The sequence below is a fragment of the Canis lupus genome, chromosome 30, assembly GCF_003254725.2.
Source record: "Canis lupus dingo isolate Sandy chromosome 30, ASM325472v2, whole genome shotgun sequence".
Taxonomy (NCBI): Eukaryota; Metazoa; Chordata; class Mammalia; order Carnivora; family Canidae; genus Canis; species Canis lupus.
In genome coordinates, this window is record NC_064272.1 from 33,235,173 (window position 1) to 33,259,876 (window position 24,704).

A 24,704-nucleotide genomic window follows, 5' to 3' on the forward strand; every position below is an offset into this window, starting at 1 on the left:
AACACCAGCCTTTTTTAGCTGCCTATTTATAAGGTGTCTTAAATATATTATCTCGTTCGATCCTGATTGCCGTCCCCATTTCAGAGAGGAAGAAACAGGCCAAGCAGCCTGCTCACAGTGGTGAGCTGGGTCTGCTAACCTCCAGACGCTGCCATCATACCAAAAGGAATGATTAGACAATGAGGTAATGTTTCTAGTCTGGACAAATGAGGCCCCGAAAGGAGAAATTGCCCAAGGATCCTGATGCCCACCCCCTTACCCTGTAGAAGAGAACAGATGCCAAAGAAAGCACGGGCCTGGCACAGAGCAGGTGTCAGTGAATGCGGGTCCTTACCTCTCCTCCCCAGACCTGATTTCTTCCTCAGTTCACCATCACTGGCCCCAGGAGCGCAACACATGCTGCACGACGGGCATGACCGTGGCCTTGACCGACCCGTCTGATGGGGCGGAAAGCTGGAGGGCGAGCTGGAAGGGCCCTGTGCCCTCCACCTCATCCTCCCCCTCTCACGTTACCCAGCAGTCATTTGCACTCTGAGCAAACCGTTCCTGGAAAGCGGAGGAGAGCGACAGATTGATGCACTGACCGTGTAGGGCCAAGTGATTTATTTTTAATGTGACTAAACACGACACACACCTGCCTGTGGAAATGTAATCGCATTGAATCATTGGGGACTCAGGTGGCCATTTGGGCCAGGACAAGACAGAGAGGGAACAGGAGAGAGAAGAGAGGGGACACGACATAGGCGGGGAGGGAAGAGGGTGAGAGGAAGTCTGGGCCAGCTCCCCCCAAAAATTATGATTTTGACAGTGTCAGTGAAGCACCTCCGAGTGGGCCAAGTGCCCCCACTTAGCTTCACCGGTACCGGAAATCTCAGTTAGATCTGCATGTGGTCTAGGCAAGCACAGTCTGTCGCCCACCAAAGTGTGCATGTGACGGGAGCAGTGCATAAAGCGACACCAATCAATTTTACTTTAGTGAGAGAGAATTTAGAAGATCGTTTATAAAAGCAGGTGTTTTGGTTTTTTCCTGGGATGATGGGTATTAAAGTCTATGGGAGTCACTGGAGAGGAAAGGGGGTGGCGGTGGTTCTGGAGACTTTCTTTTATGGCTTTTCTTAATTATCACAGCTGCCTGGACTGAGGCTCTGCGGTGCCCAGGTGCTGTGGGCGCAATCCAATCCACATGCAACTTCATTCAGTCCTTGCACTGGGCCTGGCAGTTGTTCCCACTCTCCAGGTGAGGGATCTGCAGCCCAGCCTGGCCTGTTGTCCCTCTCAGCCCTCCAAAGGTAAGCTCCAGACACAGCAGCTTCTCACGGATTGCCAGTGGCACACAGCAGGCACACAGCAAGGACGTGTCAACAGAGTCAAGTGGCAGAGATGGGACATGAATGCAGGGAACCACACTCCATCCCTCTCTTATACGAAGGTCTAAGCTGGTAGGAAGTCCTGGGAAGAGGGGTGGCTCTGTGAGGTGATCCAGGGACAGGTTCTTTCCATGTATCACCCCATGATCTCCCCGGGGGAGGAAGGAAGTAGGCCAACAGCTTCCTTTAAGGGCATGACCCAGTTTGACATGATGCCTCTCATTGGCCAATACTTAGTGAACTGTCCCCACATAGCAGCAAGGGATGCTGGGAAATACAGTCCCGAGCTAAGCCAGCTCGAATGGAGGAGGTCTGGGGCTAAGGGGAGAAAGACAGATGATGGATATTAGGAGGTGGCTAACAGTTTCTGGAACAAACAGGAATTATCAAAATTAAAAGTGCATATACCACTTGATCCAGTAATCCCAGTCCTAGAAATCTGTTCTTGGGATACACTCATATAAATCCACAAAGATTATGTATAGGGGCAGTACTGATGGTTTTAAAATATGTTCACAAATCCTGTGCACTCCTCCCTTCAAAAGTGCTAGACTTAGTGACTCATTTCTGATGAAGAGACTGTGGCCCAAGTGACAACTGTGTGACTTGTGAGCTTAGGTTGCAAGAGGCATTCGGTGCTCCCACCTTGTTCCCTGTTATATAATTCTCTCTGGGGGAAGCAGCCACCATGTTGTAAGAACACTCAACCTTGGGGAGAAACTGAGGCTCGCCACCACCAGCCAACAGCCATCTGGCCCACCCCCCCCTGCAAGTGACTGTACCCTCCAGCCCTAGTCAAAACCCAGTGACCAAAAAAAAAGAAAAACAACAACAGTGACTGCAACCTCCTGAAAAATGCTGAGCCAGAAGCCACCCAGCCGAGCAGCTTTCAGATTCCTGGCCAGCAAAAACTTGTGAGTGATAATAAATATTTATTATAGGTTTAAGCCACCGAGTTTTGGGGTAATGTGCTAGGCAGCAATAGATAACTAGTATAATAGTCGTCACTTCCTTGTTTGTGATAGCAAAATAAAAATTAGAAACACCAGAAATGTCCATAGTGAGAGGTTGAAAAACCATTAGGACTCCGCAGATTGGAACGTGCAGCTGTTAGGATGAGATAGGGCTCCAAGTAGACCGGTGTGTTCTGTGATGGACAGCTCCCCTGGACACATTATACGAAAATGGCAATTTGCACAACACTTATGGCATGGCCCCAGTTCTATAAAAATACCCCCAAAAAGGGTATGTACACACAGGCATATACGCAATGGAGCCGTATTTGTGTATGTTCAGACGTGTGTATTCACATGTGTGTAAATGCAGGAGCTTTCCTGAGGGACGGCGATGGAATGGTGCAGACCAAACTCTGGCTGGGGTTCCAGCTGGGAGGAGGGAAAGGAAGTTGAGGGGTGGGGAGCAGCGGGGCTGGAGTTGATGCAATATGACATTGAGATTTTGCTGTGTGATCTCAATCGTGTACGGTTTCAACATCTTCCATGAAAATGTGTTTACGTACTCCCTGTGTGACGGAACGAGGAAAATCATGACAAGAGAGAGAGGGGCAGGCAGAGGGTATGGAAGGCAGCAGACAAGAGGGAGAAGCATTTCACAGCTCACTGGGTCCTCACTATAGGCATCTGGTCCCAAAAAAAACCATGGAAGCCTCTCCATGACCATGACCTTGGCCTCTCCGTGACCAGGGCCTTGGCCCTGCTGCCAGCAGGGAGGGGTACTCAGGAGGAAGAGGATTCGAACTATCTGACTTGATCCCTCCTTTTCCCTGAACCCCGCACTCCCCTTGTGGTTGAAGGGCTGGGGAGGGTGTCTACGCCCAAGGGGCAGGGCGTGAGAAGAGCGGCTGAGAGACATCAGGGGAGAAGGGACGAGGGGGATGCAATGGGGAGCCTGGAGCAGGGTGGGGTGTGGGGCGTTCTCGCTCCCCGGGGTGCTCTGTTCTGCTTGCCCTGCAGGAGCAGTGGCCACCAAGGAGTCCTCAGGCTCCTGAAGTCCGTGAAGATCCTGCATAAAGGCCCACGGAAGAATCAATCGAGGCCTTGAGACTGGAGGAGGGGGCACAGAGAGGCCCCAGAGTTTGCTCCCCTACGAGGTTGTAGCTGCAGTGGCGGGGCAGACAATCTGCTCTAGCTCTAGGATCTGGCCTCTTGGTCACCACCCTTGTCCCCACCCTGCCGAGGCATCTGCAGGAGAAGGGGACACGGAGAGGGCTCTGGACTGGGGATTGCAGACCTGAGACAAACCCCGTGTTCCCTCTCTGCCTCCTGCCCTGCAGCTGGGTACCCCCCCCCCCCAATCCGGGCAGCCTCACTGAATCCACTTCCCTAGACACCAGAGATGAAACAAAGAGAAAGCTAACCTCTTACTTACCACCCGCTCCCCTGCCTAAACCCTCCAATAGCTCCTCTCGGCCTTCAGGAGCTCACAATCAGGGCCCCATAAAGCCCCCTAGAGGCCCTAAACGTTACAAAGCCTCCGGAAGCCACCACCTCCACTCCATCTCTAACTGAAAGCTGAAAGCCATACGCAAAGGACACTTTACAAAGAGCTGATTTTCCCCCATCAAATGATTTCCTGGGCAACCACACGTTTAGCCCCTTGCCTTGCAGCGCACCAGCTTGAGCACCAGCTGACCCCGCAGTGGTGCCAGGCCTGCTGGGGTCTCCCCCACCTCTCCCCACCTTGCCTCCGCTCTGGCCCCAGCACCAGTCCCACCAGCCAGGTTCCAGTTCCTCTGAGGCTCAGCTTGCTCCCCCCGCCCCCAGGCCTTTCCAGAGAAGTTCCCAGGGCCTGGCAGGTGCACCGGCCCTCTCCACCTAGCTAACCTGTCCTAGGCCTTCCCAGCGAGCTCTCACTCCCAGCACCCTCACCCCATTTCCCCCGCCCCAGCTTTCCTGCCAGTCTGCATTGGGGGCCTCAGGCTTTCTCAATCACAGGACTTACCGCACTGCAAGCCCATGTCGGGGGTCTGCACCTGTGCATCCTTTCCCCTTGCCCCGCCCCCCCAACAATTCATATGTTGAAGGCCTAACCATGAGGCTCTATTAGGAATAAGGAGGCAAATAAGGTAAAATGAGGCCATAGGCTGGGGTCCTGATCCAATAAGGCTGGTGTCCTTATAAGGTGAGACACCACAGAGCTTTCTCTCTCTAACCTGCACCAAGCAAAGGCCATACGAGAACAGAGTGAGAAGGTCGCCATTTTGTGCCCCAATAAATACATCAATATTGGAAATTAGCCACTTGTGCGTAGCAAAATAAATAGTGCCCAATAAAAATGCACGATTCATTCTGGCCTATGCAATTAATTAATCATTCCTTCACATTATTCAGCTTGTCAACATTTATTGAGCTCCCCCCTATGCACCAGACAGGTAACGCTCAATACAAGTTAGCTTCCTTCACGCTAAAATGGACGTGGTGTCCACCCAACTTTGCTGGAACCCTAAAGGAAGCCAATTATCCTGCCCTTTCCCTCGGTGTCTGATTGAACTCGGCGCGCCCGTCATAGCCAGAGGAATATCACTAACAGGCGATGCCAGCAGGATTAGATCTGCGAAGTGTTTAAAGTTTAGCAAGAAAGCTTTCTGCAAATGTCAACACTACCGCTTGTTCCCTGCAAACCAGCATTCTAATCAGCAGGGCTGCCGTTTCCAGCTCATTGAGCAATGACATAAAAAAGTCCTGACACGATCAGTTCTCTAGAAGAAAACACCAGAAGGCGGAGGGAGGGAGTAACAATCAGAACAGCCTACTACGTGCTCGGGGCAGTACTTTCTGCTTTAGTGATGGGCACCCCCAATTCTTCCAACAGCACAGGTGGATGGAGAAACAGAGGCTCTCAGAGGTCACCCAGCTCCAACCACGGCCACTTGGGGGGCTGCCCTTCAATTTTATGTCAAAGTGGGAGTGACTGCAGAGGCGACTCATAGGAAAAGAATAGCTAGGCTCCTCTCGCCTGGACGTCCCGGAACCCCAATCTTGTCTTCTCCCTCTTCAATTCCCCTCACAGGCCAGGTGTAGGGATGTAATGATTTTGGAAATTTTGAGCTGAAAAAGGAAATCATTTTTTTTTTCTTTGCTTTTCTGTTCTGTTCTTTTATTTTTTTTTTAAGAGAGAGATGTTAGGATGTTTGCCTAGTGGGTTCCTGGCATAGCACCTGATAGACTTGATGGGATTTCAAAATGAAGTTACTAATGGAAATGATACACTGGGGACTTTCCAAAGAAATTGCTAATGAAGAGCAGCCTGTGCTCAGTGACTGGGAGCGTTCTCCAGGTAGTCACAGCTGTGCGCAGAAGGTCTTGGGGCCTGGCGGGGCTGAAATGTTATAGTAGGGGTCACCGCTCAGATTTGGCTCTGTACAGGAAGCAGAGCCAAAAAAAAAACAAACCTTTTTTTTTTTTATAAAAGTATAAAAGCAGATGCAAAAACACGGTAGTCCAGTTGGCCACCAGTCTGTCCTTGGGTGTAGATCTGAAGACATTTAGTCTTGGACAGGCGGGCAGCTGGGTGGAAAGGCCTAATGCGGGCCTCCTGGCCAGCATGGGCAGCGGACAGCCCAAAGGCAGCAAGTTCCTGATTTCTGATCTCCAGCCAACCCTGAAGCCAAGGGCTTGCGGCAGCCCACTAGCATTACCAGGTGAGCTTGTATATAAATACAAAACTCGGGACTCACCTGGATGGATTAAATCACAATATTTAGCAGAGGAACCTGGGTGTCATATACTTGAGAGCTCTGCACGTGATTCTATCATGTGGCCAAAGTTCAAAACCTCTGATCCAGCCTAGGCCTCCAGTGATCATAAGAAGCAACTGGAGCATTCCTTCAAATGATTTCGCCAGGTCTCTCCCCTGGAGGTCTCAGATCAGTGGGCCTGGCAATGGGCCCGTGAATCTGTTTTTAATGAGCTTCCTGGTGCTTGTTATGATCAGATAAGCCTGGGGACCCCCCCAAATGTAGCAAAACGCTATATTTTCCTATTATCATCATCATAACCACCACTTCTGACACGTTATATATTTGTATTTGTGTGTATGTTGCTGTCTCACAGTCATCACTAGATTGTGAGCTGGGGGCCGGCAGGGGGTGGGGGGAGACGTGGTCTTACTTGCTGTGGTGTCATCAGTTTGGAACAAAATGCAGGCAAAAAAAAAAAAGAAAAAGAAAAAAGAAAAAAGAAAAAAAAAACGCAGGCAAATCATCATGGGGCCTCCGTGGATGTTTTTTGAATGAATGAATATGTTCTTCTGCACTTTGTCACTTTTACTGTGTAAACCAAGTCAAGGATTGGATGGAAACACTGAAAGAAAATAGAAAATATATATTTTTCCCTTTGATTTCACTTTCCTGTATAGACCTGAAGTCCTGCCGTTAGAAACACAAAGATGTATTTTACATGGAACTTGATTTTCTTCATTCCATCAAGTTTGGGTATTTGGAGACCCAAAGACCCCAAGAAAACCAGAAATCTTTAGGAGGAAAAAAACAAAACAAAACAAAACTTTTTGAAGTTTTCAAGAGGAAATCCCCTATCCCTAACCCATTTTTTTTTTTTTTATCTGAAATTTCTAGCTCATTGTAGAATTTATTTACTGTGTCCCTGCTGTTTCCCAGTAAGTGCCACTGGGGATTCAATGAAAAATCACACACAGGACAGCCCCCAAAGATATCCCAGTTAGTGAGAAGCTAGCCGTGGAACTAGACAGTTATAGTACAGAGTGATAACACGTGTCATCAAATCTAAGATGCCTTCTGTTGTAAGATGTGCTGTTAATTCACGGTCCTCCAGGAAAAATGCTGTGGATGAAACTGGGACATGCTGTGGATGGTGAGCCCTATTCTAATTTCAGATGTGCGCATGTAGAGGGGGAAATGTACCTTTTCGAAGTGGTAAAATGTGTAAGTGTTGAGGGGTCCATTCAGACCCAAAGGGCGTTGGACAGAATCAGGGATGGGGGTGGAGAGAAAGAAGAATGAGGGTGCGGGAAGGAGAGAGAGTATGAGGCAGAGAGGCAGGGGGAGCAGCCCCTGTGCGGAGGGCTGGCCTGTGGCTGGGCTTTGGGTGCCCCCCTCCCACCCCGAGCTGCGGGCAGTGAGGTGTGGCTGGGGAGGGCAGCACGGATCAGGTCACAACTGCCGCATAGGTGGGTGACCTTAGCCTCGGGTTACACATGGAGCACCCCCTGTCGACCTCAGAACTGCCCTGTTGGGGAACACATTCTATGGTCGCCCCTACCACCAAGCCATCTGGAGATGTGCACTTGCTATTTATGCTCTCGGCAAGGAGAGCCATGCAGGGGTTGGTTGGTTGGTTTTTTAAAGATTTATTTATTTAGTCATGAGAGACACACAGAGAGAGGCAGAGAGAGACCCAGGCAGAGGGAGAAGCAGGCTCCATGCAGGGAGCCCGACGTGGGACTCGATCCCCGGACACCGGGATCGCGCCCTGGGCCAAAGGTAGGCGCTCAACCGCTGAGCCACCTGGGTGCCCCTGTTCTCTTAATTTTCTGGGTAGATTGTTCATCTGCTCCCTGGCAATGTTTCTTGGTGCGTCTTCTTGCCTGCTTTGTGTTTTTCCCCCACCACTCCCACCTCCACCAACCGCTTTTTTTTAAAAAAAAAAAGATTTTATTTATTTATTCATGACAGAGAGAGAGAGAGAGAAAGAGGCAGAGACACAGGCAGAGGGAGAAGCAGGCCCCATGCAGGGAGCCCAACATGGGACTCGATCCAAGGTCTCCAGGATCACACCCCGGGTTGAAGGTGGTGTTAAATCGCTGGGCCACTGGGGCTGCCCCCACCCCCCCACTCTGACCCTTTTTTTTCTTGTCATTGCTTTGTATAGATTACTCATCCTTGGAGCAGGTGGGTTATTTTGCTCTTGCATGACAGCAGCCACGGGGGGCTTCCAGGAGGGCTACATTTTCCTTATGACCCAGGGTCAATATAAGAGCACTTAGCCTTGGATTCTCTTTACCAACGATGAGGCTCTTCCCGGTTCAAAGTCTCTCCTGCTCCTCAGTGTTGCCACGGAGACGGACTGTGTCCTGGTCCCGCAGAACCCCTGCCACCAGCGTGAGCACCTGCTTCCTGCTGTTGCACATGAGGCCTCTCCCTTGCTCCTCCACTTGTGCCCCTTACCGTCCCTAAGACTCGATGGCCCGGTGCCCCCCCCATGCCACTTCCTCCTGCGAGCCCCTCTGCTGAAGATCCACTGTTTGGGGTCAACCCTGCCACCCATTTTGTGTTTTAGGTTTTACTTTTTTAGGTTTTACTGAAAATGGAGCTTGCGCTTGGTGTGAGATGGTTTCGGGTAAAAGAAAGGGGCCTTGCCACCTTTTCACCATCTTGCAAACAGAAGTTCTCAGCTGGCAAGGGTCTCGTTGGCTATGGCATGCGGACAAGATGAAGTTTTGGAACGTAGGTGAGGTCCGGAGCCCACAACCAAGAAAGAATTCTTGAGACGTCTTTGGTGTGAAATGGTGGTTTTATTAAATAAAGCACTGGGACAGGCCCCGGGGGCAGGAAGAGCTGCTGTCCCAGGCTTGTGAGGGTGGCTGATTATATACCTGGGAGTTGGGGGAGGTAAGGAAAAGGGAGATTTCAAAAGGATTTTCATATGCTAAGGAGGATCGAGAAATACTGGAGGCCTTGCCATTGTCAAGTCAAAGATTGCTTTTCCCTCTAGCAAGGCAGTAACAATAAGAAGATGAGAAACTTCCTGAGGAATGTCACACCTGTCTCATCTCCTTGGGGGTAGTTTGTGGGGTATCAGCTGTGCTTTGTCCTCAGCTAGCCCTGCTCCCCATCAGACAGACTGGAGGCAGAAAGATCTGAGGTTGGTGGACCGGTGAGGAGACTGGTTGGTCCCACCTTGGGGAGCTGGAGACGGGGAAGAAGAGAAGTGGATCCTGGACGGCCTTGGGAGGTAGTGTGGAGGACTCTGGCTGCTTGGATATGTGAGTGGGGCTGAGGGACTATTTCAGGGCCGGCTGCCCGAGCGTGTGATGTAACACAGCTTCCCTCTAGTTCCAGACCGCATCTGCTCAGGCTGGGCGCTCTGGGAAGGCCATCGAAGAGTCCTCATGGGGCAGTGAGCATCCCACCGCTTCCCTGGAAGGTTCCCCCACAGATGTCTGGATGAAACTCAGGACTGCTGGGAATGTCTGAGAAGACCCTAAGGTAGTCAGAAGCAGAGTTCCTTGTTATCCCCCAATTCCTGTCCTATCAACCAAGTCTCCTGATGATGACACCTGAAAACAGTTTACAAAACAAAACAAAACCACCTGGGTACCAAGATGCTCTGTAAAACTGTTGCCATCTCAGCATTTCTTGCTTTCTGGAGGCAGATGTGCCACCTTTTGGAGGTCACATAGTCCACCCCCTGCCTTAGAAAGGTGTTCTAGAGCATCTAATGTGCACAAATCGAACAGAGAGCTTTGTCTTTCCTGAGGGCTCCCCAGAGCAAAAATAAAATCTGATTTTTTTTCCCTTTAATCAGAATGTGATTAAGTCTTGGGCATTTCCTTCTTTTTTTTTTTTTTTTTCCCTTAATGGTCAGTCAGGGTTGAGAACTGAAGGCTTACCTAGTCCCAGAGATGGTCGGAGCTCAAAATTAGGAATTTGCTGGCTGCAGTTCTGTTCATTCCCATCCGGGAATACAGCTGTCTGCCTGTGTCCAAGATGAAATGTCATTGGATCTACTCCCTGGGGACAGATTGATGGCTCTTGACACAAACATCCAGGTAGGGAGCCTTTAGTATTTGGGCTGGGTTGTCTCGGGTTGTTAAAAATACATACTTTCACCTTGGCTCCTCCTAGGATATGTTTCTTGACCCAGCTCACACGATTCCAGCAGGTTTGGCCTCGATGCTTCCTGCACACAGCTTTGATACCCAGAACAACATTTTCAACTTAACATAAGCTGCTCCCTATTAGTGATTTCTTTGGAAAGGCTCCAGCAATTCCCCAGCTAGTTATTAGGGCTCTGAAGGATTTACTTTAGCAAGAATAATCCTGGGACGTTGACTTTCTGCCCCTAAAAAAATCTCAGGCTGTGTTCTACAATGGAATGTTACACAATCGTTTAAAATGGTGCTTATATAAGAGGGCTTTTAGGGAATTTTAAAAAATTTGGGAGCATGTTTATCATCTTGTGAAAAAAGCAGGATGGAAAATCATATAATTTCAAGTATGTTTAAAATGTGTGTGGAATAGATGGAGAGAGACCTTTCACCCCTCCGTCCCCACCACCCTATGCCCACCCCAATTTCCTTCCCAAGCAATTAAAGCAATATGCTTTTTTGCCAAGTTAATGAAGGATATCTTGTCATCTAACCTTGACAGAGAGGAGGTAAATGTTCTTTGGGGCTAATAAGGTCAGCGTGTTTGCTCACAGGAAATAGAGTTACGAGTAGAGTAATAGGAAGAATATTAATTTCTTATGTGTGTCAAGTATTATTTGTACGGTTGTGGGACTTTCTTCCTGGAAGAAATTAGTCTTGGGGTAGAGCAATAGGTCGTACTGTAGATGCGTTTTTGGGCGAAGCAGCTAAGTTTGGGAGAAAAATCCCTCCACCCCCCCACCCCCCACCCTCCATCCCTGGGCTCCAGAAAACAGGGCTCCTCCCTTGCCCCCTTGCACCCTCCTGCAGAGACCTACTAGTCATCTAGAGCACAAGCAGCTGGCTGCAGTGGAGACAAGCCACCTTCATTCAGAGCCAGGGGATGGGAATGTGGGTGGTGCAGGAAGGGATTCAAGAGTTCCTTAGGGGCGCCTGGATGGCTCAGCGGTTGAGCATCTGCCTTCAGCTCAGGTCGTGACCCCGGGGTCCTGGGATGGAGTCCCACATCGGGCTCCCTGCATGGAGCCTGCTTCTCCCTCTGCCTGTGCCTCTGCCTCTCTCTCTCTCTCTGTCTCTCATGAATAAATAACATCTTAAAAAAAAAGAGAGAGAGAGTTCCTCATCTTTTGGAGAGGAGAGGTCATTCCCAGAAGGGGGTGAGTGGGAAGAGGTAAGAAGTGGGAGGGGCGGCAGGAGGACAGGAGAGGCAGAAAGACACCCAAGCAGGAGAGCTCACAGGTGCAGGGAATATGGGCAGATTCCTCCTCCACCTCCATCTTCACCTCCCCACCACAGAGGACCCCAATCCTGTAACACTTGGACGCCGTCTTCTGCTCTCATTCAGTACAGGATTGAAATCCTCCTTAAGGTCCCAGGGCCACTGCCAAGAAGGTTCAACCTCCCCTCTGGTGACTTGGGCCAAAGCAATAGAGGGCATGAATGGCACCCCCCTACTAGGGATGCCTGGAGGAAGCTCATCTCCAGATGCCCCCTCCCCTGAAGACCCCAGAAAGAAGCGGCTCACAGTAATAGTAATTACAAATACATATGCAGAGTAAGAAGGCGGGAAGGAAATAGGCTAAAATGTTAACCATGGTTCCTTCCAGACATCTGGATTATGGGTATTGGATTTTGCTCCTTCTTTATGTTTTTCTGAAATTGTTGTCTTCTTCTTCTTTTTTTTTTTAAACAATAAGAGGTATGTACTATTTTTAAAATCAGGAGGAAGGGCGCCTGAGTGGCTCAGTTTGCAGTTAATGTCAGCCTTTGGCTCAGGTCACGATCCCAGGGTCCTGGATGGAGCCCCACATCTGGCTGCCGGCTCAGCTGGGCGCCTGCCTCTCCCCTGACTGTGCTCTCTCTCTCTCAGATAAATATTTTTAAAAATAAAAATAAAGTCTGGAGGGAAAAGGGTTTCCATGGCCATTTGTCCAGGGAGATCTCAAGTCTGGAGGTTTCAGAGAAGGAAGGCTGAAGAAGGTCTGCAGGGGTGAGGACGCAGCACTTCTGGATCTGCCAAAGTGGTAGTGACCCCGAGAGGCCATCCGGTCCATCACCCTGCCTCTGAGCAAGACACTGAACTCTGTCCTTGTGCCAGAAACTGTCCCTTGCCTCCTCACCTCACCACCCCCCAGCAGAACCCCAAAAGAGGTTCGACTTCATGCCAAGTGTCCCTGTTGCTCTTGCGGTGGCTCCAGCGTCCTACCGGGGAGAAAAGAGGGCCGGGTCCTCCTGCAGAGTCTTTGCTCCCAGGTGGCTCTTAGAAAACCCAAGCCCCCAAGGGAAGACAGAAGTCCAGCTGAGTCCCAGGTGGGTGGAGGCCCTCTGGAAAGGGAGCCGCCTTTGTGCAGGATTGTATGCAAGGCCTGCTGGGCTGAGGGCAGCAGCTCCCTCCCTTTCTTCTAGATCCCCTTCCTTCCTTTTCTCTCTGATGCCAGGCCAGGCGTTCTGGGTACGAAACAACAATAGCAAGAGCTGAAGACTTGACCCTAGGCTTCCAGGCGCCTAGAGCCTGGCAAGGAAGTAAGACCCAGCTCAGAGAGTTGATTACTTTGCACAAGAGTTTGATTTCCAGAAGTTGTCCCTGCTCCCCATTGGGGGTGGGGTGGGTGGGGCAGGAGAGAGTAAGAGACAAACAAAGCAATGTGACAGCCCTTGAAGAACAAGGATGTCACCTTTTAGGTGGGGTTGGAAGAAGAGGTCTGTGATGAGGCTTAGGTCACGCTGCATGTAGAAAGTTCCAGAGTGCCAGAGTTGGAGGAGAGATGGCTATGCTTTGGAATAATATTAGAATCCCTCCCTCCTTCCCCTCCTCCCTTTCTTCCCTGAATAAGCCTGCCAAAAGGTGTCCATGTCCTAATCCCTAGAACCTGTGGCTGTGTCACCTTATGCCCTCTTGGCCTATTGAAGATTTTGAGATGGGGTGATTATCCTGGATTATCTGGATGTAATCACAATGTAATCACAGGGATCCTTATAAAAGAAAGCAGGAGGCTCAAATAGAGAGAAAAGGTGGAAAGAGGGAAACAGAGCCAGGGAGAAGAGAAGATTCTACGATGCTGGTTTTGGGGACAGGAAGGGGCCACAAATCAAGGTGGACCCCCAGAAGCTAGAAGATGGGTTCTCCCCCACAGCCTCCAGGAGCCCTGCTGGCCCACTTTAGACTCCAAACCTCAGGCAGTAAATTCAATTGCTTTTAAGCCACTAAATTTCTAATAATTTTTATGGCAGCAATAGAAAGCGAATACAGCCTCCCACCGCCTTCCCCATGGTCCTTGTGAAGCAATCGTTTGAGCTACATCTAGAAACAAGACGTGCTAGCATGTATCTGAGATTGTACAGTGAAAGATGGAGAAAACGTATTTGTTTCACATAAAATTGACCAAAATCTGATTTCCGTAAGTTTTTCTGTTTTTTTTTTTTTTTTTAAGATTTTATTTATTCATTCATGAGAGACACAGAAAGAGGCAGAGACACAGGCAGAGGGAGAAGCAGGCTCTTTGTAAGAGCCTGATGCGGGACTCGATCCCGGATCCCAGGATCACGACCTGCGCCAAAGGCAGGTGCCCAGCCGCTGAGCCACCCAGGCGTCCCTGAATTTTTAAAATTTATACTTCAATTTCCCCCCAGTTTTATTGAGATATAATTGACAGATGACATTAATAAGTTTTAGGTGTACAACAGGACGATCTGATACATGTATATCTTGTGAAATGATTACTACGATAAGTTTAATTAATAGTTTTTTGCTTTGTTTTGTTTTTTTGAGACAGAGACAGGGAGATGGGGGTGGGCAGAGGGAGAGGAAGAATCTTAAGCAGGCTCCACCCCCAGTGCAGAGCCTGACACGGGGCTCAATCTCATGACCCTGAGATCACAACCTGAGCCAAAATCAAGAGTCAGACAGATGCTCAACCAACTGAGGCACCCAGCGACCCCAAGTGTGTGTGTGTGTGAACAAAGGTCCATCTGACCAAGAAGCTTAATGACTTACTTTTGGTTTTCTTCTTGGAACCTCTCCATATTAATAAAAGAGAGAGAAGAAAGAAAGTTTTAAGCAGCATCATGAAAGTTGAGTCCTACATGAGAAATCAGAGAGAGAATCTATCACGGTACGTGTGTATTATCGTCTTAGGCTCCTTCTCGGGAGCCAGAGCCTAAGGAAGTATGAACATCCCCAGACCCCTGCACTGCTCACATCTGTGACGCAGACTATAGAGACCCTAAAATCTTTTTTTTTTTAAGATTTTATTTATTTGCTCATGACAGATACACACACAGAGAGAGGCAGAGACACAGGCAGAGGGAGAAGCAGGCTCCATGCAGGGAGCCCGACGTGGGACTCAATCCCGGGACCCCAGGATCACTCACTCCCTGGGCCGAAGGCAGATGCTCAACTGCTGAGCCACCCAGGGATCCCAAGAGACCCTAAAATCCAAACATGGTTGTGTAGTCGGCCTGGTGACTGGGTCTATGGGAAGGACAGATGTGCATGCAGGTCCCGTTTTTGCCACTCACCCCTCATTCGGCCTCTGACAAGTCAGGGGACTTCTCTGGGCTTTTGTCTCTTCGTCTATAAAAATGGGGAAGGGGAAGGTGTTTGTTTTCAGGGTTACTGTGAGGTTTAAATAAGATAATGCTTGTGAGCTGCCCTGCATGGCACAACAAAGCCAAGCGTTCTCCTTCCTTACCTTTCTTTCCAAGCCTGAGGGGCTGAAGGGGTCCCTGTCCAGCAGGAGAGAGGTCAGAGTGAGCCTTTGTGTAAAAGTGCAGAGACCTCAGAGGGAAGACCAAAGTCACAGAGCCACGTGTCTGTTTCCACATCTGTGTGTTTGCCACCAGCTGGCCATCTCTGCCAAGTCACAGAAGGTCAATAAAGTTTGTGAGCCTTTTACAGCCGAGCAGGCTCCTTTTGCCTTCTCCCCGCTGCACATTTTAATGTCACTGCAGTAGCTGAACTCCTAGGTGTCGTTAACCCACATGCCAGGCACCCGTGACCAGGGTGGGCGACGAGCAAGCATGCTCTGTGCCCGAGGGCCCCTGCCTTGATGTGCTAGTTTTCTGAAACATTCAAACAAGAAATGGAGCGATCCGACTTTTAGCTGCTCCGGGTGGTAATAGGGGCTAACTGTACTGAGCCTAAGGGAATCCCAGGATCCGGAGAGGCTCAGGATCCTCAGAACTCTGCTCTACTGGCTGCCTCACACAGAAGCTTCTCTGCAGTTCCATTGCCAGGTGGCCCCCCCGAGAGGCGCTGCTGCAACACCAGCACAAGGGGCCTGGGGCCCCCTCTGCTTTCCCAGACCTTCAGAGATCCTGCCTCTTTCCCCCAGGAAGCCCTCTTCTTCTCTTTCCTCTCTCCTCCATCCATTCATCTGTTTGATGCACGCAGTTCTGGGGAGATCTTTAGGTGCCAGGCACTGTCCCAGGCTCTGGTCAGGCAGCAGTTACAGTGATACAGGCCCTGCCCTCAAGGCAAGGCCACTCTGGTGGCCACCGGAGCAGACAGGAGGTTGTAGAGAACATGGGTGGGACCTTGGCTAATATGGAATCCATCAGTCGCCCCAGAATCCCTGAGCACCTAACGTGAATGGGCACTGGGGCTAGAAAGGAGGATGGATTCCAGGCCCAGAGTCGGGGCTTGGTTATGTCTTGGGGGACAGAGGGGAGGAAGGGTCCAGGCTGAGCAAGTTTCGAACTCAGTGGAGGTGGTGGGAACGGAGAGGGAAGCAGTTTGGGAGCGTGGGTTTGGGGGTGGGGTAAGGATGAGTTTGGTGTTAGATATGGTGGATTCCGGGCCTCAGCGGCACCTCTGAGGGCAAGGGGCCAGCAGGCGGTGGGACCCGCAGTGTCACGGCACAGGAGTGAGAGCTGGACCGGCAGTGTGGGTCCAGGGGTCAACGAAGGGGTGGGCGGAGGAGGTGGAAGGGGGTGGCCGCTCAGGAGAGAGAAGACCTAATAGGACACCATGGGGACCCTAGGCTTCAAGGATGGGAAAAGAGGAGGAGCCCCGAAGTCTAGGAGGAGTGGTCACTGAGGCTGAGGGCACGCGGAGAAACAATGTCATGGTGGCCTGTGTCCATATCCCACCTTTTAAAGATGTAATTAATTAATTAATTAGTTAATTAATTAATTTTTTACTGGAGAGAGAGTGCGCAAGCAGGGGGAGGAGTAGAGAGAGGGGGACAAGCAGACTCTATGCTGAGCGCAGAGCCTGATGCAGGGCTTGATCCCATGACTATGAGATCATGCCCTGAGTCGGTTGCTTCACTGTGCCACCCAGGCACCTCCCTACCCCACTTCTTGAGGGCAGTTTCATTTAGGAAACCACCCTTCCTCTTTTTTTTTTTTTTTTTTAAGATTTTATTTATTTATTTGAGAGAGAGCATGAGCTGGGGGGAGGGACAGAGGGAGGAGCAGATTCCCCGCTCCAGGATCCTGAGATCATGACCTGAGCTGAAGTCAGATGCTTAACCAACGGAACCGTCCAGGGGCCCCCACCCTTCTCGTGTCATTCTTTGACGTGGTTTGAGTGAGGACGGTCAGTTCCAAGGCAAGTGTGTCTCCCGGCCTCCACCAGCCAGCTTGGTAAATTTAGGAGGGCCGTATAAGCTCTCAAGGGCAGTGGGAAGCAAGGAGACATGGATGTTAGTGCGGGAAGGAAAGGGCAGCTATTCTCAGAAAGAGGAATTCTTCTACCAGGAAAGAGACTCCACCTCCCCCCTCAACTCCCCAATCCCCCCAACCCCCACTTTGGAAAGACTAGTCGGGATGCGAAGTCAGGCACCAATGCGGCCATCCTAATTGCGAGGGTAAGCCTGGGGTGGCTGGAGATTGTCTAGATAGCAGGACAGAGAGCCACCAATTCTTAGATGACATTGTGTGAGCCCCTGGATCAAGCTTCACCTGAAGCTAGCCTCCCTCTAGTGCTTTTCAGTTATGCAAGTCAGTACCTTCGCTTTACTGTTTAAGCCTGTTGGACAGAGGCTCTGTTTATTTTGCTGCTTGCGATAAGAAGTCCTAATTAAGGCACAAGCTAAAGAGGAGGTCTCCCGGGGTCAGTGGGTAGAACACAGGATGGGAAGGAAGGTGTCAGGATTTCAGAAACTCTGACACTTCTGTGTCCCTGAATCATTGTCACCTACAGAATCACACTTGCGATCTCTTTACAGGTTTCTGTTGTTTTATTTTCTCTCCTGCTCTATCGCTTCCCTGACTGTACAATTAACATTCTAAAGCTGCTGACTCACTAAAAACCAGTTGCTGCTGGAAAATAGGTTAGACTCCCCCCTTTCTCCTTATGTTGCCACTCAGACACTGAGGGCATAAACCAGGGTCAGTGGCAGGTAACAGCACATCCTTGAGTCGTGTGTCCCCCCCACCCCCCCCATCAGATCCACCTTCCACACTGTGGCCCAGTGGGATCTCGAAACTGTGCATTCCTGTTGATAAAACATCAGTACTGGGCAGCCCGGATGGCTCAGCAGTTGAGGACCTGCCTTCAGCCCAGGGCCTGATCCTGGAGACCCGGGATCGAGTCCCACGTGGGGCTCCCTGCATGGAGCCTGCTTCTCCCTCTGCCTGTGTCTCTGCTTCTCTCTGTGTCTCTCATGAATAAATAAATGAAATCTTAAAAAAAAACAAAAAAACAAAAAAAACCACATCAGTACTTCCCAGGGCTTGCGGGAAGAAATCGCAACCCCTTGTATGGTGCCTGTGATCGCACACGTGTTCTAGATCCTGGGTCGCTCTCCTATGTCTGATACCATCCCACGAGCCTGGTACTGTACCAGCTGCTTGGAATCGAACGATCTGAACGTGCCAAGCCCCTCCATGCCTCTGGGCCTGTGTTCTGCTTCCTGCACGCTTGGGCAGGTCATTAATAACAACAGCTAATGTTTATCGGGCCCTTTCCATGGACCAGGCACTGTACTCACCGCTGCATGTGAATTATCTCATTTAATCCTTACAAATTCCCTGGGAAGGGTATCATCCCTCCTCCCCCCTCCGTAGCGTTGGCCCCTGGTCAGTGCCTCAGGTGTGGGGAAAGCTGCTGGACAAACAGATCTGGGTTCCGGATCGAGGTCAACACTGGAGTCAGACAAAAACATGATAGTTCAGAGGCCAGCAGTTTGAACATGAATCAGGGTAGGAAACCCCACCTCGGCAGACCGTGAGGCTCCTCCCCACTCAAGTAAGGGTCCTGGGGGCCTTAGAGGTTACGTGCCCTTCAGGGGCTAGCTGCTCTCCCCTGGATGGCACAGGTAATAGCAGATTTCCTATAAACCAGGAAGATTGGAAGCTCCACGGTGTCCCCGCCAAGCCTGTGAGTGTATGAGGGATCATCCTGGTCTTTGCCAGGGTTGGGAGCTAGTGTGAGGAGCGGGCTGACCACTCCCCTCTAAGACCCCAGAGCACCCTCCCCACCCCCCAAGCCTGACCCTCTTCTGCAGGGTGGGAGAAACCCCCAGTTCTCTACCCCAGCTGCTTCCACCTCACCCCCTCCCAGCCCTCCCCCTCCCAGACCATGCAGCAAAATTCCCCTGAAAATGTGTTTTCACAAAACAAAAGCCAGAAAGGGGAAGGAGATCTTTTGGGTGCTTGGCAACAGCAGCCTAGGGCTGGCTCACCCAGCAACAAGGGGCCTTGGGGAACGGAGCTCAGAGACTGGGGACTCTCTCATGCCAAGAGGGCATCAGTGGGAGAGCAACACGCATGTGAACCCCCCACCCCCACCTCCCGGGTGGGATCACCGGGTCATGGGGTTAATGGCTGTCTCAGGTGCTCACTGCTTGGCTCAAGTGTAAGCTGCACAAAGGCAGGGGGGTCTTGTGTCGGTTTTCTTCACTTTCCCTTAGCACTGGGCCTGGCACGTGGGCGCAGTAAGTGCTTGTGGACAGGAGGAAGGGCGGGAGAGAAGGAGGAGGGCAGGAGGAGGGAAGGAGAGAGGGAGAGAGAGGGGGAGGGAGGAGGAAGAGAGGGAGGGAGGAAGGAAAAGAGAGGGAGGAAGGAGGGAGGGAGGGAAGAGGAAGGAGGGTGGGAGGAGGAGGGAGGGAGAGATGGAGGGAGGAGGGCAGGAGAGAGTAGGGAGGAGGGAGGGAGGGAGAAGGGAAAGGGGAGAGGGGAGGGTGGAAGGAGGGAGGGAAGGAGGAAGAAAAGGGGAAGGAGGGGAGAGAGGGAGGGGGAAGGGAGGAGGGAAGAGTGGGGGGGAGGGAGGAGGAAAGAGGGAGGGAGGGAGGAAGAAAAGGGAGGGAGGGGAGAGGGAGGAGGGAAGAGGAAGGAGGGAGGGAGGGGGAAGAGTGGGGGAGGTAGGAGGAGGGAGGGAGGCAGGCAGCAGACAGGTGGGTAAGGGTAGCAGGTGCAGCCGAGAGCTGGGGGAGGGGCTGTGATCCCCTTAGCCCCGCCCCTTCCCAGAGCCCCGCCCACCAGCCTTGGGCTCCTTGGAGGGAGCCCCTCCTTGGCTAACTGCCCTCTGGGGCTCCCCTCCCCTCCCAAGAAGCTGGGCGGCTTAGGGGCAGCTCGCAGACTCAGGGGCTGGCGCAGCGGGGTCGCAGTGGGGTCGCAAGGCCAGCCCAGTGACCCTGGGCAAGTCCCTTCCCCTCAGCGGCCGGAAATGGCAGGTGCTCAAGAAAGGTGCATCCCGTTCACACCACATTTTAAACTTCATTCATTGAGCCCCCTCGAATGAGCACCCCCAGGCCCTCCCTCACAGCTTCCTCCCAGAAGGTTCCACAGGTCCCTTACTCTCTGCTGGGCAAACCCACGACACCTGCTGTGCCAAGGGCCAGGGATCTGGGGATGGAGGGGGGATCCTGTAGAGTGAGGGGGTCACATCGCAGTGTGAGGGGGACATTCTGGTCTCCTGGGTTTTCCTTCTCTCATCTCCTCCGATCCCCTTGGGCTCCGATGCCCCCTGGGAGCTCAGCCCCCTTTCTGGAAGGGGGCTCCTGCTGTCCTGGCAATAGACGCTCCCTGCTCACCCCCTGTACAGGCCACAAAGGAGGGGAGAGGTCAAACTCTTCCCCTCACTCCTCTCCCCTACTGTGAAAAGTCCAGCCCTTTGCAGCTGGCTCTTCTGGGGCTGCTCTTTTGTATTTCCCCCTCTCCCAGCCGAAAGAAGACTGTGGAGGAAGGCAAATGCAGCCCCGCGGAGGGGGCCTTCTCTCTGGAAGGGCTTCCCAGGCCCAGAGAGGGGAGAAAGGAATTTGGTATAACTCAGGTGTTGGTGATGCCGGGCCTCACCCCTCCTCTCCCTCTTTCCCATCGCCCCACCCCTCCACTCCTCTCTTATGAATACTTGAATCTCAAAAAAGGAACATGGGGATCTGCCATAGGACTTATATACAGAATATACGAAGAGCTCCTATGAATCAATAAGGCAAAAAAAGAAAAAAAACCCTCAGTAAATATATAAGCAAAAGGCTTAGAGCAGCTGCTTCGCAAAGGAGGGTGTCCTAATGGCCAACGAGCATGAGAAGGTTAGTGCAGGAAGAGGTGGGGGGTGGGGGCAGACAACGTAGGCGGAGGTGAGTGGCCTTAGCAGCCAACCTTCGGGTTAGGGAGGCCCCTGCAATGGAGGGGAGCCTCTGCAGGGAGGGGCTGGAGGGGGAAGGGGGACAGAGGAAGAGGTCCCCGTGCAGCTGCAAGGCAGGCTCCCGGCAGCCTCAGCTGACCTCTCTTGGGGAAGTTCTGGAGCTAGGTCAGCCCCAAGTCCTGACTTGGGCTGCAATGGCCTGACCTTGACACCCCCAGGGCTCTGGTCAGTCCCCAGCTTGGGCTGGGGCGGGGAGGCAGGGGGTGGCTGGGATCTTGGGTGCAGCTGCCTTCCACTGCTGGGGCGTCTGTGTGTGGGAGCTGACCCCTGAAGGCCACATGCCACAGCCCTCCCAGCAGGCCTGCGAAGGGGCAGAAAGGGGCAGGTGGGCGGCCACCACAGGCAGCCTGCCACCTGAGTGGAAGCCTAGGGCCTAGAAAGGTTTTTTTCTAGGGCCTAGAAAGGTTTTGCTGAGGCCCCTCAGCCCGGCACGCCCAGCCTGCGTAAGTTCTCCCTGGGGCCCTGATCACTCACTGACCTGCCTGGCCTTGCAGCCTGCACCCGCTTCCCACACAGAAACCGGAGGCTGGGATGCACCACAGTGCCTTTGCAGTTTCCCTCCCACACCCTGGCAAAGTCTTCTCCTCAGCCTGGCCACCCTCCCCTGGCACCCACTTGGCGAAATCCAGTTAGCCTTTAGGATTCCGAAGTCACCTCCTCCAAGAAGCTCTCCCTAATCCTGTACCTTTCCTAGGGAGCGTGGCCCTTACTCTTCTGAACCCCCTCCAAGCTACCCCAGCACCCCGCCTTTTATAAGACTCTTACTGCACTATTTGTTCATCTGGTGTCTGCTACTGGTAGAAGCCAGTTTGCTGGGGCGATGCCTTGTTGATCCACCGTACAAATGGATGGCTACCCTTCGTTGCCCTCCTCTGGGGAGCCTGGCGCCGCCGTCCGTTCGTGCCTGCGTTTACATGATTCTAACAACCCTGGCTGGTGAGAGTGGCGACCTTTTAAAACAGGGGGAGCCCTTGCCCACCATCCCACAATCATTAAGTATCAGAGTAAGTGAAGCCTTGGAATCCTCTGGAAAAGGTGTTTAGGGGAGGGAAGGGAAGGGAAGGGAAGGGAAGGGAAGGGAAGGGAAGGGAAGGGAAGGGAAGGGAAGGGAAGGGAAGGGAAGGGAAGGGAAGGGAAGGGAAGAGAGGGGAAGGAGAGGGGAGGGGAGGGGAGGGGAGGGGAGGGGAGGAGAGGGGAAAGAGGAGGACAGGAAGGAGGGAGGGAGGGTTCCTCTGACCGGCCCTATTGGCAGCCTATTCTACAGGCCAAGGGACCTGCTGCGTGGGAGGGGCAGCTCTCTCCCTCCACCAGCGCTGCCCATCACTGTTCCCAGAAGCCCCTCATCCTGGCCCTGCCGTTGTCCAATCAAAGCCTGTCTGCAGAGGAAGGGCCCCGGGCCAGGGCTGGAGCCGGAAGGAGCAGGGCTAGCTCACAATTTTAATCCTGATGCTGCCCTCCTTCTTCCACCCCCCAGTGCTCCCTTTGAAGACCTGCCTCGGGTTCCTGTTGCAGCATCAAGCAGGGATGGGAGATGCATGGCGGGTTAGCAGTGGGAGCCCCTAAAGCTTGAGTCCCTGGGGGTGCCTGGCACACAGAATCCCACTGAGCCCAGAGCACAGCAAGGCAGCGGGGGATTCACAGTTGGATTGGGGGCAGCGGGCAGATCCACAGGCCACAGGCACAGACACACGGATACAGTCGTGCGGACGGGCCTGCGAGCGCACGGAAGCTCGTCACGCAGGTCGCTTGCACGCATGGCCCCGTGGGCCTCCAGAGAGCAGCCTCATATGCACGTGTGCGCAGGCCATGCATACGCACGGTGTGTGTGTCAACACACCCAAACGCCACACAGACACACCCAGAGGTTTCTGGCAAAGAACATATTTTTGTCCTCAGGTTCTTGCCACCGAGGGTCTCCTGGTTCCATCTCTGAATGTCTCCCCCAAGTGTCCCTCTTCCCTCCCTACCACAGCCTGGTTCCCCGCATCCAAGGCCCTCCTCCGCGCTTCCATGGGCTCCTTTCCTAGGTGACCGCTGGGCCCTCCTTCCAGGCCCAGTTCAGCCCATCTCTCCGCTTCACCTGACATCCAAGGCACTGCCCCCGTCCTGCCCTACTGCTTTCACAGGCCTGTCGTTGGCCCTCACCAGTGTCACTGTCGGCCGTGCGCACGGGCTTCTCCCGTGGGGCTCCAAGCGGGGCTGACACACGGCCCCGAACATACCGGGTGCTCAGCGAGCCTCTGGGTGTGAGTGAGTGAATGAACTGGCCCTGGGGGGCTCGGATCGCACCGGGCCACCTCGCCTGGCTAGGCGGTCCTGGGGCTCCGGGCTCCCCGCCACTCGGGGGAATGGGCCTGCTCCTGGCTCCTGCTGGTTTCTGATGCGGGCTCTCAGGTGTAGGTAGAGCAGTAGGCTGGGTGGCTAACCCGGGGTGGGCACTCCGTAAGTTAGAGCCCAGCTTGCTGTTGCCAGTTTCTATTTTTATTTCCACCGAGGTCTTCCCACTACTGTTTTCTGATCCTCGTCCTCCTCCCTGCCCACTCAGCTAAGTGCTGGGCTCCCAGCACTGACTCACTGGTGCTTCGCTGTGGGATTGATCAACGTGGCTCCTTAAGGCTTGTTTGCAGTCGGGGATACTGCTCCTCCTCCTCCTCCTCCTCCTTCCTGCCACCCACCCCCCCACCTCCCCTGGGACTGGAAGCTGAGAGCTGCACCGAGTCCTGGTCCTCCCATCTCCCCAAGCTGAACAGCTGCTCTGTTCCGAGTCCTGTGAACTGAGCCGAGCTGGGACCTGGGGGGACGGGAACAGCTGGGCCTTTTTGCTCCAAAAGGCAGAGTCGTTGCCGCCAGCCCCCCAGCAGCTGCAGGCACCCTCCCCCAGCCCCCCCACCCCGAGGCTGCACATGTGGCTGGGGTTCCCATAGCAACCCCTGTGGGGACCGGCTGCTGGCTGCTGCCACTTGACTCCATCTCCTCCTGGACTTGTATGTGAGGTCAGGGAGGGCGCTGGAAGGGAAAGGCTGCCGGGCACTCTCACAGGCACACACCTCCCGTCTGCTGAGGACCGAACTGTCATTGTCCTCATTTTACTGGCAAGGGAATCGAGCCCCAAAAGCATGGGCTTCCAGCACCAGTCCCCCCAGCCGCAAACAAGAGCCCTGGTCTGCAGCCATATCCGCCTGTGCTGATGCAGCCCTGGGCAGGATCTCTGGCTGCAAGCAACCGAAACCCACCCCCCTGGTCATAAACAGGAAAAGATGTATGGAAGGACGGTGGAGCTGCCCCAAGAAGAAAGGACAAGTGAGACATACGACTGGAAAGGACAGGGACAGGAAAGCTTTGAGGGCCTGGGAGTGAGAATGAATGGACAATCATTTCAGGAGAATGAACAAACTTTGGGTTTGAAATCATCCTGTCTCTCCATTTAGGACTGAGGTTCAGGGGGGCCTGGAGCCAGTACCACCCATTGCCTGGGGGAGGACAGAGGGTGTGATTGACAGTCCTACCAAGCCCGCATCTAATGGGGTAGGGAGTGGTCTCCAAACAAAACTTGGGATGCTCTTTCCAGAAGAAACGCTAGGCAGGCCAAAACCCAAGCTCACCTGAGCACCATGCTGCGATGGGCACACAGGGTAGGAGATTTTCTACAGGGAATGAGAAGGGAAATGGAAGATGCACACAGGGTGTGCAGCAGAGCGAGAGCCAGCAGCTTGCGGAGATGGACACCCAGAAAAAGGAAGGGGTAAGGCGACATTTCCATTTCCATGGGAACACAATGCATCCAAGTCCACACTGTTAACCGACCTTCCTTCTGCACCCCAACACACACACGCAGACGCATATACACATTTCTTTTTTTTTTTGCATATACACATTTC

General features: G+C 52.7%; 1 long non-coding RNA gene across 2 annotated transcripts; it reads left to right on the forward strand.

Moving 5' to 3' along the window:
* The first annotated feature begins 7,457 nt into the window (after positions 1-7,457).
* Positions 7,458-9,883, forward strand: LOC125754078 (uncharacterized). 2 transcript variants are annotated; one of them, XR_007407414.1, is made up of 4 exons: positions 7,458-7,845; positions 8,657-8,812; positions 9,201-9,316; positions 9,418-9,883. It is a non-coding gene; the product is annotated as an uncharacterized LOC125754078 (long non-coding RNA). The 2 variants fall into 2 exon arrangements; XR_007407413.1 differs by lacking the exon at positions 9,201-9,316 and having other exon boundaries at positions 7,719-7,845.
* Positions 9,884-24,704: the final 14,821 nt, after the last annotated feature.